Source organism: Salmo salar, chromosome ssa14 (genome assembly GCF_905237065.1).
Source record: "Salmo salar chromosome ssa14, Ssal_v3.1, whole genome shotgun sequence".
Classification (NCBI taxonomy): domain Eukaryota; kingdom Metazoa; phylum Chordata; class Actinopteri; order Salmoniformes; family Salmonidae; genus Salmo; species Salmo salar.
Window position 1 is genome coordinate 49,112,452 of NC_059455.1, and position 12,973 is coordinate 49,125,424.

A 12,973-nucleotide genomic window follows, 5' to 3' on the forward strand; every position below is an offset into this window, starting at 1 on the left:
ACGCTATTTTTATTTGTAGTATTACTATCTCATTATTTATATGTCAGCTTTGTTACTTTATAACTGCATTGTTGTGAAAGGGTTCGTAACTAAGCATTTCACGGTAAAGTCTATACTTGTTGTATTCGGCGCATGTGACAAATAATATTTGATTTGATTTAGTAGTAAGTGATAGTGGCTCTGAGCTCCCACTGTTCTCACTGGTTTAGGAATGGTGGGTGGCTCTATAAATCCTCTCCTCACACACAAACTCTCTCTCTCTCTTTCTTTCTTTCTTTCTTTCTCTCTTTCTTTTTCTCTTTCTTTCTCTCTTTCTCTCTCTCTTTCTCTCTCTCTTTCTCTCTTTCTCTTCAAGTGTGATTGGCCATGATGACTGAATCAGGAGCGGACTCTGAGCCCAAGCAGCAGAATGAGAAAGGAGGGAAGGCAGTTGAACACTTCCCAGCCGACGCTGGACACAGTACACCAGCCAGAAATAACCAGGTGAGCCTTCCACGTGCTGTATTCAGCTACAGTACAGTTTGACTTGTGCCCAATGGGGAAGCTCGGAATTTCTGGGTTGACAACTTTTCAGCCATAATATATAGTGGTTCCTCCTTTAAAAGTTGTGTGCTTACATCACGGGACCCAGCATCACTGCTTCATTGCTCCAGACCACCACAAGGGGGAGTTAGAGGTACCCAGCATCACTGCTTCATTGATCCAGACCACCACAAGGGGGAGTTAGAGGTACCCAGCATCACTGCTTCATTGCTCCAGACCACCACAAGGGGGAGTTAGAGCACTCATTCTGCATTTGGGTCCCAAGGTTTTTATATGACCAATCATATCGAGTATTTCCAATGACAAATTTCACGAGAGCCACCCGTCCTTGGTGACTTCAGCAAAGATGGCTGACAAAACATTACGAGGAAGCAAATGTATGTAGTTATAACATCATAACGAGTCAAGAATTTTTTTTTACAATTGAGAGGAATATTTTAGTTAATGTGGAGACAAATGATTGTGCATATTTGCAGGGAGCAGGTTTAGAACCCTCAACATTCTAGCCCAGAAGTCCAGCACGTTATCGACTGTGCCCAAATGTATTAATTGGGGTTGGGGCCGATTGTGGCTAAAAACACTTTATCAATTGGAATCTTTAACGTGAAAAGGAGAAAAAGGTATTGTTATTAGTTTTTCACAAGCGTAGCAGGATGGGCTATTAGCTGAACAATAGACGATTCAACCTTTACTAAAGAATTGTCTAATAGCCGAGCTACAGTTGAAGTGGGAAGTTTACATACACCTTAGCCAAATATATTTAAACTCAGTTTTTCACAATTCCTGACATGTAATGCTAGTAAAACTTCCCTGTCTTAGGTCAGTTAGGATCACCACTTTATTTTAAGAATGTGAAATGTCAGAATAACAGTAGAGAGAATGATTTATTTCAGCTTTTATTTCTTTCATCACATTCCCAGTGGGTCAGAAGTTTTCCATACACTCAATTACAGTGAGGGAAAAAAGTATTTGATCTCCTGCTGATTTTGTACGTTTGCCCACTGACAAAGAAATGATCAGTCTATAATTTTAATGGTAGGTTTATTTGAACAGTGAGAGACAGAATAACAACAACAAAAAATCCAGAAAAACGCATGTCAAAAATGTTATAAATTGATTTGCATTTTAATGAGGGAAATAAGTATTTGACCCCCTCTCAATCAGAAAGATTTCTGGCTCCCAGGTGTCTTTTATACAGGTAACGAGCTGAGATTAGGAGCACACTCTTAAAGGGAGTGCTCCTAATCTCAGTTTGTTACCTGTATAAAAGGCACCTGTCCACAGAAGCAATCAATCAATCAGATTCCAAACTCTCCACCATGGCCAAGACCAAAGAGCTCTCCAAGGATGTCAGGGACAAGATTGTAGACCTACACAAGGCTGGAATGGGCTACAAGACCATCACCAAGCAGCTTGGTGAGAAGGTGACAACAGTTGGTGCGATTATTCGCAAATGGAAGAAACACAAACGATCTGTCAATCTCCCTCAGCCTGGGGCTCCATGCAAGATCTTCCTCCTGGAGTTGCAATGATCATGAGAATGGTGAGGAATCAGCCCAGAACTACACGGGAGGAACTTGTCAATGATCTCAAGGCAGCTGGGACCATAGTCACCAAGAAAACAATTGGTAACACACTACACCGTGTTACCAATTGAAATCCTGCAGCGCCCTCAAGGTCCCCCTGCTCAAGAAAGCACATATACATGCCCGTCTGAAGTTTGCCAATGAACATCTGAATGATTCAGAGGACAACTGGGTGAAAGTGTTGTGGTCAGATGAGACCAAAATGGAGCTCTTTGGCATCAACTCAACTCGCCGTGTTTGGAGGAGGAGGAATGCTGCTTATGACCCCAAGAACGCCATCCCCACCGTCAAACATGGAGGTGGAAACATTATGCTTTGGGGGTGTTTTTCTGCTAAGGGGACAGGACAACTTCACCGCATCAAAGGGACGATGGACGGGGCCATGTACCGTCAAATCTTGGGTGAGAACCTCCTTCCCTCAGCCAGGGCATTGAAAATGGGTCGTGGATGGGTATTCCAGCATGACAATGACCCAAAACACACGGCCAAGGCAACAAAGGAGTGGCTCAAGAAGATGCACATTAAGGTCCTGGAGTGGCCTAGCCGGTCTCCAGACCTTAATCCCATAGAAAATCTGTGGGGGGAGCTGAAGGTTCGAGTTGCCAAATGTCAGCCTCAAAACCTTAATGACTTGGAGAAGATCTGCAAAGAGGAGTGGGACAAAATCCCTCCTGAGATGTGTGCAAACCTGGTGGCCAACTACAAGAAACGTCTGACCTCTGTGATTGCCAACAAGGGTTTTGCCACCAAGTACTAAGTCATGTTTTGCAGAGGGGTCAAATACTTATTTCCCTCATTAAAACGCAAATCAATTTATAACATTTTTGACATGCGTTTTTCTCGATTTTTTGTTGTTGTTATTCTGTCTCTCACTGTTCAAATAAACCTACCATTAAAATTATAGACTGATCATTTCTTTGTCAGTGGGCAAATGTACAAAATCAGCAGGGGATCAAATACTTTTTTCCCCTCACTGCAGTATTTGGTAGCATTGCCTTTAAATTGTTTAACTTGGGTCAAACATTTTGGGTAGACTTCCACAAGCTTCCCACAATAAGTTGGGTGAATTTTGGCCCATTCCTCCTGTGTCACAGAAAATGTCGTACTCTTCGGCGAATATGTCGCATGGGAGAGAGAAGGACCAAGGCGCAGCGGGATTGTGGACACTCATGTTTATTACTGACAAAACATGTAAGGCATCCACTTGAAAAAAAACACTAGACAGTACTCACAACATGGACAGTCTTGCAGGCTATACAAAACGCAGTGCAAAATCAATTCCCCACAACCCCAAAGAAAAACACACACACCTATATAGGACTTCCAATCAAAGGCAACTATACACACCTGCCTTCAATTGGAAGTCCCAATCACCAACACAACATTTAACAAACACAAACCACCTGCCACATCCTGACCAAGACTAAGCAATACGCCCTCTGCTGGTCAGGACGTGACATCCTGACAGAGCTGGTGTAACTGAATCAGGTTTGTAGGCCTCCTTGCTCGCACACACTTTTTCAGTTCTGCCCACACATTTTCTATAGGATTGAGGTCAGGGCTTTGTGATGGCTACTCCAATACCTTGACTTTGTTGGACAGACTGATATTCTGCAAAAGGTACAGGGATTGGACTGTTGAGGACTGGGGTAAAGTCATTTTCTCTGATGAATCCCCTTTCCGATTGTTTGGGGCATCCGGAAAAAAGCGTGTCCGGAGAAGACAAGGTGAGCGCTACCATCAGTCCTGTGTCATGCCAACAGTAAAGTATCCTGAGACCATTCATGTGTGGGGTTGCTTCTCAGCCAAGGGAGTGGGCTCACTCACAATTTTGCCTAAGAACACAGCCATGAATAAAGAATGGTACCAACACATCCTCCGAGTGCAACTTTTCCCAACCATCCAGGAACTCCACGCATTGATTATGCAAGAATGGGCTGTCATCAGTCAGGATATGGCCCAGAAGTTAATTAACAGCATGCCAGGGCGGATTGCAGAGGTCTTGAAAAAGAAGGGTCAACACTGCAAATATTGACTCTTTGCATCAACTTCATGTAATTGTCAATAAAGTCTTTGACAATTATGAAATGCTTGTAATTATACTTCAGTGTTCCATAGTAACATCTGGCAAAAATATCTAAAGACACTGAATCAGCAAACTTTGTGGATATTAACATTTCTGTCATTCTCAAAACTTTTGGCCACGACTGTACACACTTTATTTGAATATTTATGAAATGCATATTGTTATATTTGGTAGCACTTATTTGTTTTTCGCCGCCAACCCCTTTCAATGCGTGGAACAGATGTGGGTGTGGCTAGGTCTACATAAGGGTGCCGATACGTAAAGCTCTGAGGAAGGCCGTGAGGCCGATACGTAAAGCTCTGAGGAAGGCCTTGAGGCCGATACGTAAAGCTCCGACGAAGGCCGTGAGGCCGATACGTAAAGCTCTGACGAAGGCCGTGAGCCCGATACGTAAAGCTCCGAGGAAGGCCGTGAGGCCGATACGTAAAGCTCCGAGGAAGGCCGTGAGGCCGATACGTAAAGCTCTGAGGAAGGCCGTGAGGCCGATACGTAAAGCTCTGAGGAAGGCCGTGAGGCCGATACGTAAAGCTCTGAGGAAGGCCTTGAGGCCGATACGTAAAGCTCCGACGAAGGCCGTGAGGCCGATATGTAAAGCTCCGACAAAGGCCGTGAGGCCGATACGTAAAGCTCTGAGGAAGGCCGTGAGCCCGATACGTAAAGCTCTGAGGAAGGCCGTGAGGCCGATACGTAAAGATCAGTGATACGATCAAGAGCAGTGTGCGGGTTTCTTATCCTTTTTCCTCATCTTATCCGGCTGTTGCCAGGCACCTGCAAAAAAGATAGCTCAGATGTGCGAGTGCCTTTTGAATTTTGAATTTGACTTTACAAACAACAATTAATGAATTGGAGTCTTTTTCTTCGGAGCCTTAAAATAACTTAACCGTCTGAGGTTATAACTGGCTATGAGGCTTAACAGCCTAGTAGAAGTAGTATTTTTTTTATTAGGCCTACTTACAATTGCAACTGGTCAAAAATGTAGCATCCTACAAAAACACAATCATTTTAAGAAAAAAAAGTTTGCACGTTCGACCTAAAACAATGTAACTAAAAAGAAAGTGCACATTTGTAATTCCCAAACTCTAAAAGTAATTGGAAAGGTAGATACGAAATTATATGTGACATTGTGGTTACAATAAAGAATGTAGTCCATCATGCAAATGTCGTGTCTTTGGGGTACCATTAAACGGAAGATATGTTTATCAATTAGCTCCCTGTAATTATTATCACGCGATTAAACGGATTAATCGTTTAATTGTAATTAACTAGGAGATCGGGGCACCAAGGAGAATATTCAGATTACAAAGCTATAATTTTCCTAATATAACTTTCCTGTACTATAATATTCTATTCTATTATAGTATAGGCCGATTATCTTCTAGTTTCAATGGTGTATTTTACCTCTAGTCCAGTCTCATTCCAAACGTCGTAAATTGTTGTATCTGCACGAACCCAGTCTTTACTAAAATCATCCATACATCAATTGTCTTAAAATCCTTTATTTACTACACTAAGTAATTAACAGAAAAACATACAAACAGTAATTATCGTCACAAAGGATTGGTAGAGGAATGTGCCCTACTGGCTAACAAGCATGGCTGGTCTGTTAGACAATGGGTCATAAACGGTCGGCTGAGAAGTTACACAGGGTTCATTAATATTAACCTGTTGGGGCTAGGGGGCAGTATTTGCACGGCTGGATAAAAAAATGTACCCGATTTAATCTGGTTACTAATCCTACCCAGTAACTAGAATATGCATATACTTATTATATATGGATAGAAAACACTCTAAAGTTTCTAAAACTGTTTGAATGGTGTCTGTGAGTATAACAGAACTCATTTGGCAGGCAAAACCCTGAGACATTTTCTGACAGGAAGTGGATACCTGATGTGTTGTATTACCTTTAAACCTATGCCATTGAAAAACACAGGGGCTGAGGAATATTTTGGCACTTCCTATTGCTTCCACTAGATGTCACCAGCCTTTACAAAGTGTTTTGAGTCTTCTGGAGGGAGATCTGACCGAACAAGAGCCATGGAACGATGATGGCCCATTAGACACCTGGCGCGCGAGTTCATGTTGGGTACCCTCGTTCCAATACGTTATAAAAGAGAATGCATTCGTCCACCTTGAATATTATTCATGTTCTGGTTAAAAAAGGCCCTAATGATTTATGCTATACAACGTTTGACATGTTTGAACGAACGTAAATATATTTTTTCCCCTCGTTCATGAAGTGAAGTCCGGCGGGCTTAGATCATGTGCTAACAAGACGGAGATTTTTGGAAATAAATGATGAGCTTTTTTGAACAAAACTACATTCGTTATGGACCTGTGATACCTGGAAGTGACATCTGATGAAGAGAATCAAAGGTAATGGATTATTTACATAGTATTTTCGATTTTAGATCTCCCCAACATGACGTCTAGTCTGTATCACAACACGTATTTATCTGGGCGCAGTGCTCAGATTATTGCAAAGTGTGATTGCCCAGTAAGGTTATTTTTAAATCTGGCAAGTTGATTGCGTTCAAGAGATGTAAATCTATAATTCTTTAAATGACAATATAATATTTTACCAATGTTTTCTAATTTTAATTATTTAATTTGTGGTGCTGACTTGACTGCCGATTATTGGAGGGAAACGATTTCCTCAACATCAATGCCATAGTAAAACGCTGTTTTTGGATATAAATATGAACTTGATAGAACTAAAAATGCATGCATTGTCTAACATAATGTCCTAGGAGTGTCATCTGATGGAGATTGTAAAAGGTTAGTGCATCATTTTAGCTGGTTTTATGGTTTTGGTGACCCTGTCTTTGAATTGACAAAACATTACACACAACTCTTGTAAATGTACTGTCCTAACATACTCTAAATTTATGCTTTCGCCGTAAAACCTTTTTGAAATCGTAAAACGTGGTTAGATTAAGGAGATGTTTATCTTTCAAAGGGTGTAAAATAGTTGTATGTTTGAAAAATTTGAATTTTGACATTTATTTGGATTCAAATTTGCCGCTCTTGAAATGCACCTGCTGTTGATGGAGTGCACCACGGGTGGGACGCTTGCGTCCCACCTAGCCCATAGAGGTTAACAACTGACAATTGAAGGCTCACTCATTCGGGAACAATTGCAATCAATATATATTTACGCTCATGTGTCGTCGTGATCCTTGTTCGAGAGTTCTGTTCTGTTGGGGAGTTTTGTCCGCGTTCTCTCTCTCTCTCTCTCTCTCTCTCTCGGTTAGAATGGATCTTTCAGAGCGACATTCATTAATGTCGTCATAGAATGGTTGTTTCGTTGGTCTTCGCGTTCAATGATATAATTTACTTAGCTGCAGACTAATAATTAATATCAAAGACTTGTTCTTATTCTGTCAGTATCGATAGTCTAAAAGTTAACCACGTGGTATGGTTCACTTTCAGTAGAGGAATTGGAAGGTAAAACCTATTAGCCAACGGAGTGTAGGCCTGGTCTGAAGAAATGTAAATCAGGGGGTGTTTTATAGCGCCCATAGAACAGGCTTGTCAAATGACGCCTGGTCCTGTATGGGTCCTTGGGGGCGTGCCTATGACTGAGTTAGATTTGGTTACAGAAATACAATTCTATCACATTACATCAGTACATAGCATCTCAATGTCTTACAAAAGCTTTATCCTTATTAATACATTCTATACAACCATTATGATGCTATTATATAAACAGTTTTATGGTAATATGGCTATATTGTCTCTTCTGAGTATCACAAAATTGTACCAAGCGGATCAGTTCGTAGCTGGATTCTTCACCAATCTTCCATACCTCTCCAGAACACAAAATGTCGCTTGGCTCTCCAATTCTATGAGTTGGAAGAATTTCCTGTGTCTCTCTATGGGCCATGTGGCCAGAGACTCTCCTGGAATTTTAGAGTTTTTACGACCCTTTACACACAGGGTGGATTGGGGGGAAGGTAGGGGGTGGTGGTGCAAAAGGGGGGTGGTCAACTGTCCTCCCTGTACCAAAAGAGGCCAACGTCATGACACAAATGATTCCTATTAGCAGGACAATATATTATATAAAAATATTTACAAGGACAGCCTACTCCTTCCTCCCCAACAGGGATTTGAACCCTGATCTCCTGTGTGCCCCGCATTCTGTAGTACAGACATGGCCTGCTCTCCCTTATGTAAGGAATTAGGCACTTTCCCATGTTTACTACAGTATGTATTGTAGATGGCACAGTAGCCTAATAAACAAATAAACACATTTAGTTAATAAAATAATGATAAAAAAATACTCTTTCAAAATGCAGATGTTGATTTAGCTATGGTTCCATAATGAATTACTATGGGAATAAATATGACTGATTTACATTGGAACAAAGTTGTCTAATGAAGGCAAACCATTCAGAATCCTCCAAACCTGTAGCCTACTCCCGACCGTCACGTTGTACAGCGCCATATTTTCCATTCCATCCTAACGGAAACCCTGAGGGTTTCGTTTTGTCGTTTTTCTCTGAATAGAAATGCCGTAATATTAATCAAATTAATTAAACCAAATTTCTTAACAAAGTATATGGGATTGATTTTATTACAAAAAAAAGGTTTTGAATTCTCTGGTAATGCCAATACGAAATACTATCAAATGCTTCTCAAAGATGCCCACTGGTGGTCAAACTAGCAATAACTTGCAGTAACAGAAGAAATGGCAGAGAATTAAATGACGTGCCACAGAGAATGCTGCAGCTGCATGCAGGGTGTACCGCAGTATGACACCACTTTTAAAAGAGGAACCACTGTATATTATATTGGATTGATATCTTCAATTTATAACATTGGTGGTTTGAGAACTGACTCACTTTGGGCTGGCAGACTGCAGATTGCCTGTTTCTCTGTGGTGTCTGAGTTTGGGCTGGCAGACTACAGATTGTCTGTTTCTCTGTGGTGTCTGAGTTTGGGCTGGCAGTCTACAGATCTTCTGTTTCTCTGTGGTGTCTGAGTTTGGGCTGGCAGACTGCAGATTGTCTGTTTTTCTGTGGTGTCTGAGTTTGGGCTGGCAGTCTACAGATCTTATGTTTCTCTGTGGTGTCTGAGTTTGGGCTGGCAGACTACAGATTGTCTGTTTCTCTGTGGTGTCTGAGTTTGGGCTGGCAGACTACAGATTGTCTGTTTCTCTGTGGTGTCTGAGTTTGGGCTGGCAGTCTACAGATTGCCTGTTTCTCTGTGGTGTCTGAGTTTGGGCTGGCAGTCTACAGATTGCCTGTTTCTCTGTGGTGTCTGAGTTTGGCCTGGCAGACTACAGATTGTCTGTTTCTCTGTGGTGTCTGAGTTTGGCCTGGCAGACTACAGATTGTCTGTTTCTCTGTGGTGTCTGAGTTTGGGCTGGCAGTCTACAGATTGCCTGTTTCTCTGTGGTGTCTGAGTTTGGCCTGGCAGTCTACAGATTGCCTGTTTCTCTGTGGTGTCTGAGTTTGGGCTGGCAGTCTACAGATTGCCTGTTTCTCTGTGGTGTCTGAGTTTGGGCTGGCAGTCTACAGATTGCCTGTTTCTCTGTGGTGTCTGAGTTTGGGCTGGCAGATTGTCTGTTTCTCTATGGTGTCTGAGTTTGGGCTGGCAGATTGTCTGTTTCTCTGTGGTGTCTGAGTTTGGCCTGGCAGACTACAGATTGCCTGTTTCTCTGTGGTGTCTGAGTTTGGGCTGGCAGACTACAGATTGTCTGTTTCTCTAGAAGCTAAAGCTTATGTTATCTTCAGTACGTGCTTGTCGACAGAGGTCGCCCTGAGCCAGATTAACTCATCTGTAGGCTAAATCCTCCTCTCCTCAGTTTCCAAGACAGGTAAGAGTAGTGTAGACCAGTGGTTCTCAAACCTCTTGTCGGGGACCAACAACCGTTCCACCCACAACCGGTCTATTCCAGAGCCTCCACACCTGATTCAAATAGTCAACTAATCGTCAAGCCCTTGACTAGGTTAACCATGTGAGGTAGTTTAGAGCTGTAGCACCTGATTCAACTAGTCAACTAATCGTCAAGTCCTTGACTAGGTTAACCAGGTGAGGTAGTTCAGAGCCTCCACACCTGATTCAACTAGTCAACTAATCGTCAAGCCCTTGACTAGGTTAACCAGGTGAGGTAGTTTAGAGCTGTAGCACCTGATTCAACTAGTCAACTAATCGTCAAGCCCTTGACTAGGTTAACCAGGTGAGGTAGTTCAGAGCCTCCACACCTGATTCAACTAGTCAACTAATCGTCAAGCCCTTGACTAGGTTAACCAGGTGAGGTAGTTCAGAGCTGTAGCACCTGATTCAACTAGTCAACTAATCGTCAAGCCCTTGACTAGGTTAACCAGGTGAGGTAGTTCAGAGCTGTAGCACAGAGTTGTAAAATGTCTGAGGTTTGAAAACCAACTGCTATAGAAAGAGGAGGAGGTCCACCACTAAGGCTTCATCTTTAAGGGCACCCTATTCCCTACATAGTTCACTACTTTTGACCAGAGCCCTATGGGGCCTGTAGTGCACTATGTAGGGAATAGGGTTCCCTTTAGGACATGGCCTAAGTCATAGGAGGGGAATTTTCTCCAGGACTCTCAGGTCAGAACAATAAAGAGGTCAGCGCTGATCTAAGCTCAGTTTTGTGTTTCTGAGCCTAATTGTTAAGGTTGTGATTTTTGAGAGAATAAGCTGATCCTAGGTCTGTGCTCTAAAGGGCATCTTCTCAGATGAGGTAGTTTAGTTTAACTATCCCTGCATGTTGGGAATTAGACCTAGCTGCGTAGCCATGCACACTCTGACTGATTCTCACCTACAGATGACGCTTGTGTAGAAGTCTGAACACCTTTCAGCTTAAATAACAAACAAAAAAAACATTGCAATTGTATATTAACCTGTTGGGTCTAGGGGGCAGCATTTGCACGTCTGGATAAAAAAAATGTACCCGATTTAATCTGGTTACTAATCCTACCCAGTAACTAGAATATGCATATACTTATTATATATGGATAGAAAACACTCTAAAGTTTCCAAAACTGTTTGAATGGTGTCTGTGAGTATAACAGAACTCATTTGGCAGGCAAAACCCTGAGACATTTTCTGACAGGAAGTGGATACCTGATGTGTTGTATTGACTTTAAACCTATCCCATTGAAAAACACAGGGGTTTAGGAATATTTTGGCACTTCCTATTGCTTCCACTAGATGTCACCAGCCTTTACAAAGTGTTTTGAGTCTTCTGGAGGGAGATCTGACCGAACAAGAGCCATGGAACGGTGATGTCCCATTAGACACCTGGCGCGCTACTTCATGTTGGGTACCCTCGTTCCAATACGTTATAAAAGACTATGCATTCGTCCACCTTGAATATTATTCATGTTCTGGTTAAAAAAGGCCCTAATGATTTATGCTATACAACGTTTGACATGTTTGAACGAACGGAAATATATTTTTCCCCTCGTTCATGACGAGAAGTCCGGCTGGCTTACATCATGTGCTAACGAGACGGAGATTTTTGGACATAAATGATGAGCTTTTTTGAACAAAACTACATTCGTTATGGACCTGTGATACCTGGAAGTGACATCTGATGAAGAGAATCAAAGGTAATGGATTATTTACATAGTATTTTCGATTTTAGATCTCCCCAACATGACGTCTAGTCTGTATCGCAACGCGTATTTTTCTGGGCACAGTGCTCAGATTATTGCAAAGTGTGATTTCCCAGTAAGGTTATTTTTAAATCTGGCAAGTTGATTGCGTTCAAAAGATGTAAATCTATAATTCTTTAAATGACAATATAATATTTTACCAATGTTTTCTAATTTTAATTATTTAATTTGTGACGCTGACTTGACTGCCGGTTATTGGAGGGAAACGATTTCCTCAACATCAATGCCATAGTAAAACGCTGTTTTTGGATATAAATATGAACTTGATAGAACTAAAAATGCATGCATTGTCTAACATAATGTCCTAGGAGTGTCATCTGATGGAGATTGTAAAAGGTTAGTGCATCATTTTAGCTGGTTTTATGGTTTTGGTGACCCTGTCTTTGACTTGACAAAACATTACACACAACTCTTGTAAATGTACTGTCCTAACATACTCTAAATTTATGCTTTCGCCGTAAAACCTTTTTGAAATCGTAAAACGTGGTTAGATTAAGGAGATGTTTATCTTTCAAATGGTGTAACATAGTTGTATTTTTGAAAAATTTTAATTTTGACATTTATTTGGATTCAAATTTGCCGCTCTTGAAATGCACCTGCTGTTGATGGAGTGCACCACGGGTGGCACGCTAGCGTCCCACCTAGCCCCAAGAGGTTAATTCCAGAGTTGTTGGGTAGCAAGCTGCTCACAGAGGAATCTGACTATTCTCTGTAAAGTCCTAAACCTTTTCAGGTTAAGGAAAAAGGTATTAAGCTGTGGTCATCGTTATGAGTACATTTGTGTGGGTGGAGTAGGTACAGCTTTGTCAATGCTCTTCTATCCAGAACTAGCATACAGGGAGTAGTCTCTTCTGCAGGGCTTGTACTTTAGCTGCAGTGCTGCTTTCACACACACACACACACACACACACACACACACACACACACACACACACACACACACACACACACACACACACACACACACACACAGAGAGAGAGAGACACACACACACACACACAGAGAGACAGACACACACACACAGAGAGACACACACACACACACAGAGACAGACACACACACAGAGAGATAGACACACACATACACACACACACACACACACACACACACACACACA

The 12,973-nt window shown here is 41.9% G+C and overlaps 1 pseudogene; it reads left to right on the plus strand.

The window, feature by feature from the left end:
- The first annotated feature begins 369 nt into the window (after positions 1–369).
- LOC106592546 (band 4.1-like protein 3) overlaps positions 370–12,973 on the plus strand; it is a 137,475-nt pseudogene continuing 124,871 nt past the window's right edge.